Source organism: Hyperolius riggenbachi, chromosome 4 (assembly GCF_040937935.1).
Source record: "Hyperolius riggenbachi isolate aHypRig1 chromosome 4, aHypRig1.pri, whole genome shotgun sequence".
Classification (NCBI taxonomy): Eukaryota; Metazoa; Chordata; class Amphibia; order Anura; family Hyperoliidae; genus Hyperolius; species Hyperolius riggenbachi.
The window spans coordinates 328,986,827-328,995,998 of NC_090649.1; the positions used below are offsets into that span (position 1 = coordinate 328,986,827).

Genomic DNA, 9,172 nt, shown 5'->3' on the forward strand with positions numbered 1-9,172 from the left:
GATGGGCAGACGTACAGAATCACTGAGAGTAAGAATAGTCAGAAAGAGCAAGAGTCCTACACAGATAATAAACAATATTCCAATTATAATTATAGCTATCAAACAATCCTATCACTGTGGGAATTCCCCAGTTTCATCCCGGATAAAAGCACACCGGATCTATCTAAGGTCTGAGTGCTAACACGAAGTATTCGCAACAGCAGACAAGTTGCGAGTGATTCAGGAAAGCTTAAGAAGCAGAGGAGACCCCTTCCTGCACGCCCCCTCTCATCAACCAATGAGGAGCGGCGAGCGTCTCCTCTGATGTCAGCCGACCGGCCGGGCAGCTGACACGCCTCCTTCCCGCATAAAGGTCCCGTCTGTGCACGCGCACACGCGACAATGCAACCCTATGTGCTGCTGACAAACCCGTCCTCGGCGTGCTAGATGCCCGAGGACCGGATAGATCACTAGGCAGGGAGGTGGAGGCAGCTGCGGTGGTATCGCTGTTCACCGCAGCTGTCTCTTCCGTGTTTGTTACATCTAGGAGGTAAATATTCTATGCATAGAAAAGTAGTAATATCTTAAAAAAAAACAAAAAACTGATATACAGTAGAGAATATTCTTTGGAAGTTTATTCAATATTTATTTTGGGCTATATCAAGTAAAAACATTTTTTTTTAATTCATGCATTTTTCTAGGACTTTTACCCACTCCTTTGCACTTTCCAACTATCGAATGGCATGGCATACATTTTACAAGCTTATTCAGTTGCCAAGTTAGTGATTGCAATGTTGATGCAATAAAGAATTTGTTTGTGTTAAAGCATTCAGCTCCAGGGTTAGAATGCTGCTAGCGTAATTGGTGGGTGGTTTTTATAGCTTTTGGCAAGTTGCCTTCAATGCCACACCTTATTTATCGTCAACTGTTTGACTCTAATTTAGTTATTGTTATTATTTGTATTATTTTGTGCATTTTAATATAAAAAAGCACAGACCCCTTTCTGTCAAGCCATTTAAACCCCTTATCGATCATGTAGGTTGGCACTGCCAGAATGGCTGAGCCAGGAGAATGGTCTCCAGCTCCACCACCTGAACAGTAGCAGCCCACATGGTTCTACATATTGGGGTATACTCTGTAGGAGGGGTGCAGAAAAGCCTTCCCCGCTCACAAAGCAGCCTTTCACAATGTTAATGGCAAAGGGCTTTACTTCGTAGATTTCCTACGAAGGAATCTGGAAGTCGCTTTTTTTTTTTTTTTTTAAATGTTTTACTGAAGGATTTTAAAATTTTCAATAAAATAAAGAGGAAGAAAGGGATAAAGAAAATAAAGCCCCAATCACAGTGGATCACTGGGATAAGACATCATGTACAGTACATGTCACCATGGACAAATAGACATCATGCATCATTTTTCACAAACAGGTCTTCCAGGCAGTATGGAAAGTCCTAGCAGACAGAGTCCAGTGCAGTATTAAAAAAACAAAAGAAACAAAAACACACACCTTTATCAAAACCATCCTCCCCGAAAAACAAACACTACCCTGTTTGCAATCTACATGTTGCCACTCGGTACACTTATCCAACGACATGGCCAGACGTACCACTGCTACGCCGATGACACACAGCTATACCTGTCCTTCAAACCTGGTGGAACAGACCCTACTCCAAAAATAAACTCTTGCTTAGCTGAGCTACAGGCATGGATGAATGATAACTGGTTGAAACTGAATGCTGCCAAAACTGAGGTCCTTTTTGTCCAAAGCCAGCGCTCGCCATCAAAACAGCTCTATCCTAAAGCAACACCAATCAGGATTGGGAATTCAGACACAAACAGCTCCAACCTTGTGCGCAGCCTCTTGGCGTACTAATCGATGGGGAATTGAGTTTCAGAAACCAAATCTCATCTGTATTTAAATCTTCCTACTTTCATCTGAAGAACATTGCAAAGATTAAACATCTGATTCCCCTAGAGGATCTTCCAACCCTAGTCCACGCCTTCATCACATCATGGCTGGACTACTGCAATGCCCTTTATGCTGGCCTCCCCAAAAAGGACCTGCGTCGCCTGCAATTAGTGCAGAATGCTGCTGCCAGATTGCTAACAAACCAGCCTCGCCACTGTCACATTACACCGATCCTTCGCTCACTGCACTGGCTACCAGTAGAATGGAGAATACTCTTCAAGATTGGACTGCTGACATTCAAAATCCCTGCACAATCTGGGCCCTGGATACATGAAGGACTTGCTGAAGCTGCACCACAGCTCTCACAACCTCAGGTCAGCAAGTTCTATAAACTTGGTCACTCCCAGAGTGCACCTCAAAAAATCTGGAGATAGAGCCTTCTGTCATGCTGCCCCTACTCTTTGGAACTCCCTGCCACACCCAGTAAAGACAGCACCATCCCTGGAGCTATTCAAATCCAGACTGAAAAGCCACCTGTTTAGCCTGGCATTTCCGGACTTCCTTTGTACCACGATGGTCTGAGCCATGCTTATGCGCTTTGAGTCCTACGGGAGAAAAGCGCTTTACAAATGTTATTTGTTGTTGTTGTTGTTGTTACCCTGCCCCCAAACCCACACACACCACCACGTGGCATCTTGGCTATTCATCTCCAAGCTTGAATTAGTACTGAGGTACATTAGTCTCTTTTACCCATTTTCAAAAATAGTTATGTGTAAAAAAAACAAAAAAACCCCTAACTTTTCTTAAAAAAAAAAAAAACTTAGTTCCTTGTGTGAGAGAAATGCTGGGTTAGAGGTAGAAGGTGTGTATATTTCTCCCAGATTTCTCTCTTATATATGTTAAAACTCCAGGGCAGCAAGAATTTCAGCAGTGAAAGGGTGTTCTTTCACTGCATTTGGCTTTTTGGAAAAGCCGGTAAAAGGGGCCCTGGAGTGAATGGAAGTGAGCGGGTGGGACTTCCATTCACCAGGCTATCCAGGCTTTTGAAGAAGCCTGGCTAATTAATTGCCTCATTAGGCTTCAGGGGAAACCCTTTAAATATGGTGTCTCCAGTGTTAGTCTCTCTCTCTTCCTGGGATCTGCCTGCCTGCAGTAAGGAGAGAGCCAGACACAGTGAGTAAACCAAACTTAATCATACTGTTTGTAGAGCTGGATGCTAGATCCTCTCTCTTGCATAGAGAGGGAATATTTGTATGTTAGTTAGAGCCGGACAGGCTAGGGTTTATTTTTATGTTTTGTTTTTGTTGTACTCCTGTGTTTTGGATTTGTAAATAAAGCTGATGCTATCAGCTTAAAACTTGGTCTGCTGACTGAACTGTTGTTTCTGAGACCAAACTGATCCCTGCAATCTGCCTAAATCCCCTGAGACTACACAAATTGGACTCGTTCCCTTACATGTGGTGGAGGATGCGGGCATTAAAAAAAAAAAAAAAATTAAATAAAGTGTTTTGTTGCATGTCAATATGGATGACATTGTCAAGGCTCTGGTACAGGCTACGGCTGCCCAACAAGAGGCCACCAGAGTCCAGCAACAACAGCTGATTGCAAACAGAGAGGAACAGCGTCAAGATCATGAGCTCCTCAAAGAGGTGGTGCAGCAGCTAGCTGCAAGGAGTGCGGCAGCATCGCCTACAGAAACCGCTAAGTCAAGTGCTATTCGTGCTAGCTACTATCTGCAAAAGTTGACTACAAATGATGATGTTGAAGCTTACCTTTCCACATTTGAGAGGATTGCAGAGCGTGAGGAGTGGCCTAGAGAGCAGTGGGCGGGTCTGGTGGCCCCCTTTCTATCTGGGGAACCCCAAAAAGCCTATTTTGATTTGGATCACCTAGCCGCTAAAGATTATGACAAACTAAAAGCTGAGATTCTGGCCCGACTGGGGGTTACGCTCTCAGTCCGCGCCCAGCGTGTTCATCAGTGGATGTTTATAACAGAAAAGCCTCCCCGCTCCCAGATGCATGATCTAATTCATCTAACTAAAAAATGGCTGCAACCGGAGACTCTAACCGGACCACAGATCGTGGAGAGAGTAGTGATGGACCGGTTCCTTAGGTCTCTACCGACACCTTTGCGCAAATGGGTAAGCCATGCAGAGCCAAAAACTGCTGATCAACTTGTGGAAATGGTGGAGAGGTACGTTTCTGCTGAGGAGCTACTCAGCCTTCAACAAGTGGAGCGAACCCCTGTTCCCAAGGGAAAGCTTCCTGCATGGAAAAAAGGATCTACTACTGATAAGAGCATGCTCCAACGTGGAGAATCTACTAGCGCTAGACTCAGAGAGTACCAAAATGTGTCAGGAGGGCCCCCTCCTCGCCGAGGACCTAATAAACAGTTAGTGCGGTGTTTCAGGTGCAATATGCTGGGACACTTTGCTGCAGACTGCAGCCTAACTGATGAACCTATGCAGTGTGATATGGCCTTAACAAATAGACGTACGTCAATGTATGCTCAGATTGTGTGTACTGCCCTTCCACAGACAGGGAATGATAAGCACCTGTGTAATGTTGTTGTGGAAGGAAAACAAGTAAATGCATTATTGGATTCTGGTAGTCAGGTTACCCTGATGAAATCTGTGTGGGTTGAAACTCCTCAATATGTGCACGATAAAGTAGGGGTTACATGTATACATGGGGATACTCGCGAGTATTCTATTGCGGAAGTGGAAATCAAAACTGCCTACGGGACATTAATGTACCCCGTAGGGTTGGTTCCCACTTTACCACACGATGTCATTTTGGGTAGAAACTTCCCACATTTTTGGAAATTGTGGGAGACAGACAAGGTTATGAACCAATCTGGCTCAAAGGGAAGCTCCCCTGATTCCGGTACTAATGTGTCTGAGGGTGTATCGGAGGCTGGGGCTACTAGAGATTTTACGTTCTCTGTTTTAGCAGGGGAAGCTGATGAGGTAGACATGGAACCCCAGGTTGACCAGGTGATGCCAAGGGGGGAAGTCCATGTAGACTCAGTTGAGGAAGAGAATGACATGCCTGATTTGGAGATTAGGAGGGATAATTTTGCTTCAGAACAGTTAAAGGATCCCACTTTATCTAGAGCAAGGGCTAATGTAAAAGTTATAGATGGGAAACCCGTAAACCCTGACTCCACGCCCTCTTGTCCCTACTTAGCCCTCCAAAATGACCTGTTGTATCAGGTAGTAGAAAAGGGAAATGATCGGGTGGAGCAACTGGTTGTCCCGAAACCATACCGACGTATGGTACTTGACCTTGCACATAAACATGTGATGGGTGGACATTTAGGGGTAGAGAAGACAAAGGAGCGAATTTTGCAACGGTTTTTCTGGCCAGGACTACATTGTGAAGTTGAGGAATACTGTAGTTCCTGTCCAGACTGCCAGTATTCGGCTCCTAGGCCACATTTTCGTAGCCCTTTGGTCCCTCTCCCTGTGATAGAGACACCATTTGAAAGGATAGCAATGGATTTGGTAGGCCCGATAGTAAAATCTGCACGGGGACACCAACATATATTAGTAATAATGGATTATGCTACCCGATACCCCGAGGCCATTCCTCTACGTAATACCTCATCTAAATCCATTGCTAGAGAGTTGGTACATGTCTTTAGCCGGGTGGGAATCCCAAAGGAAATACTTACTGACCAAGGTACCCCATTTATGTCCCGGGTCATGAAGGAGTTGTGCAGATTGTTCAAAGTGGACCAACTTCGCACTTCTGTATACCACCCCCAGACTGATGGGTTAGTAGAAAGGTTCAATAAAACCCTCAAAAATATGCTTAAGAAAGCGGTTGACAAAGATGGGAAAAATTGGGACTACTTATTACCCTATCTAATGTTTGCTATAAGAGAGGTTCCCCAATCCTCTACAGGATACTCACCTTTTGAATTGTTATATGGTAGACACCCTAGGGGCCTGTTGGACATAGCCAAGGAGACCTGGGAGGGTCAACCCACCCCCTTTAAAAGTGTCATTGAGCATATATGCCAAATGCAGGACAGGATAACTGCAGTGCTGCCCATAGTAAGAGAACACATGGAGCAGGCGCAGGAAGCCCAACGGAGGGTGTATAATAGGGGTGCTAAAATACGTAATTTTTCCCCTGGTGATCGAGTACTAGTTCTAATACCCACAGTAGAAAGCAAATTTTTGGCAAAGTGGCAAGGACCCTTTGAAATTCTTGAGAAGATTGGCGAGGTAAATTATAAGGTTCGCCAGCCAGGTAAAAGGAAACCTGAGCAGGTTTACCACGTCAATCTTATCAAACCTTGGAAAGAAAGGTTGTCACTGTTCACCAAGCCTACTTCATCCCTAAGTGCAGAACCCTTAGTGCCAGAGGTTAAGGTGGCAGACTCCTTGTCCGACACTCAGAGGAAAGAAGTACAGGCCTTTGTAATGAAGAATAGGGATGTTTTTTCGGAGGAACCGGGTCGAACCTTTTTGGTAAAACATGACATCATAACTGAACCTGGGGTAAGGGTTAACGTAAAACCTTATAGGGTGCCAGAAGCTCGACGAGAAGCCATATCTCAGGAAGTTAAAAAAATGCTGGAGTTGGGGGTCATTGAGGAGTCGCATAGCGATTGGTCCAGTCCAATTGTCTTAATTCCTAAACCAGATGGGAGCTGGCGCTTTTGCAATGACTTTCGAAAATTAAATGCTGTCTCAAAATTTGATGCCTACCCTATGCCTCGTGTGGATGAATTAATTGAGAGACTAGGAACAGCCAGATATCTGACGACCTTAGATTTGACCAAGGGCTATTGGCAGATCCCCCTGACAAACCAAGCCAAAGAGAAAACTGCTTTCAGCACTCCCGAAGGTCTGTTCCAGTATGTTGTGTTGCCATTTGGGTTACATGGGGCCCCGGCCACCTTCCAACGTACCATGGACCAAATCTTAAGGCCCCATAGACAGTATGCAGCAGCGTATCTGGATGACGTGGTTGTCCATAGCACGGATTGGCAATCCCATCTACCTAGGGTACAGGCCGTGCTGGACTCCATACGTATGGCTGGACTGACAGCCAACCCAAAAAAATGTAGCATAGGCCTGGAAGAAGCCAAATATTTGGGGTATAACATTGGCAGAGGGCTAGTTAAGCCTCAGCTTAACAAGGTGCAAGCAATTCAGGACTGGCCTAGACCATTGACAAAGAAACAGGTTCGAGCTTTTTTGGGAATCACTGGTTACTACAGACGGTTCATAGCTAATTTTGCCACTATAGCGGTCCCCCTGACTGACCTTACAAAAGGGACCAAGTCTATAATGATCAAGTGGAACTCTGAGGCAGAACAGGCCTTTCAGACCCTTAAAAAAGCTTTATGTAGCCAACCAGTGCTGATTACCCCAGACTTCACTCAAAACTTTATTGTGCAGACGGACGCATCCGATGTGGGAGTGGGAGCAGTACTATCCCAAATCAGAGAAGGTTCAGAGCATCCTGTGGTTTTCCTGAGTAAAAAGCTGAACATCCATGAAAGAAACTACGCTACAGTAGAGAAGGAATGTTTAGCAGTTAAATGGGCTCTGGAAGAGCTTAGATACTATCTGTTAGGCCGCCAGTTTACATTAGTTACTGATCACGCCCCCCTAAAATGGATGTGTGAAAATCGGGAAAAGAATAGAAGGGTGACAAGGTGGTTCCTGGCCCTTCAGAACTACAAGTTCACAGTGGAGCATAGACCCGGGTCCCAGCTGGGAAATGCAGATGCCTTGTCCCGGGTACACTGTCTTGGGGCTAGTTATGTTCCGACCCCTACGTCGAAACAGAGGGGGAGGGTGTGTGAGAGAAATGCTGGGTTAGAGGTAGAAGGTGTGTATATTTCTCCCAGATTTCTCTCTTATATATGTTAAAACTCCAGGGCAGCAAGAATTTCAGCAGTGAAAGGGTGTTCTTTCACTGCATTTGGCTTTTTGGAAAAGCCGGTAAAAGGGGCCCTGGAGTGAATGGAAGTGAGCGGGTGGGACTTCCATTCACCAGGCTATCCAGGCTTTTGAAGAAGCCTGGCTAATTAATTGCCTCATTAGGCTTCAGGGGAAACCCTTTAAATATGGTGTCTCCAGTGTTAGTCTCTCTCTCTTCCTGGGATCTGCCTGCCTGCAGTAAGGAGAGAGCCAGACACAGTGAGTAAACCAAACTTAATCATACTGTTTGTAGAGCTGGATGCTAGATCCTCTCTCTTGCATAGAGAGGGAATATTTGTATGTTAGTTAGAGCCGGACAGGCTAGGGTTTATTTTTATGTTTTGTTTTTGTTGTACTCCTGTGTTTTGGATTTGTAAATAAAGCTGATGCTATCAGCTTAAAACTTGGTCTGCTGACTGAACTGTTGTTTCTGAGACCAAACTGATCCCTGCAATCTGCCTAAATCCCCTGAGACTACACAAATTGGACTCGTTCCCTTACACTTGCTATATTCTTAAAAGAGGTGGTTCACGTGGACATCTTTGATTATTTTTCAGGCTGCAGTACTGGGCAGTTAAAAGCCCATCAAGAGTTATTACCCACCAAAAGACATACAAAGACAAACACTTATATTGCGCTTTTCTCCTGTCGGACTCAAAGCGCCAGAGCTGCAGCCACTAGGGCACGCTCTATAGGCAGTAGCAGCGTTAGGGAGACTTGCCTAAGGTCTCCTGCTGAATAGGTGCTGGCTTACTGAACAGGCAGAGCCGAGATTCGAACCCTGGTCTCCTGTGTCAGAGTACACCAGCAGTGTACTCTCCCACTTCAAATTCTTCAATGAATGAATGGGTGTGGTTGCTAACTGGTTTGTGAGGCAGCAGTGAAAGTATTTGCCCTAAATGGGTACTTACCTCAGTAGAGGGAACCTTTGGATAATCCAGAGGCTTACCCCATTCCCCTGGCCTCCATTGATCCAGCGCTGGGACTCCCAAAACCTCTTTGATAAACGTGTGGTTGTAAATGAGCGTGGCCACACTGCGCAGGCACAGCACATCTCGCACCCCAGTGCAGTAGCATGAAACTGCTCAAGCTCGGCACAAAAAGCTGAGCGGCTCCATGCTACTGCACAGGTATGAAGCGTCTTGCTGCGCAGTGCAGCTGCGGTTGTTCATGGACCTGTGCACTGCTGTGAAACTCCAGGGGGTTCAGCAGTGGTCTGAAGGAGGACATGGAAACCCTCTGGAGGGACCAGCAGCTTTCCTCTACCGAGGCAAGTATCTGATTTTTTTATCCTTGAAAACTTACAGGTTTGTTTTAACATCTGCAGTTAATACAGCAGTTA

General features: G+C 45.5%; 1 protein-coding gene across 1 annotated transcript in view; it reads right to left on the minus strand.

Moving 5' to 3' along the window:
• Positions 1-9,172, minus strand: part of KMO (kynurenine 3-monooxygenase) — a 106,084-nt gene that overhangs the window by 29,628 nt on the left and 67,284 nt on the right. The gene's annotated exons all lie outside the window — the stretch shown is intronic.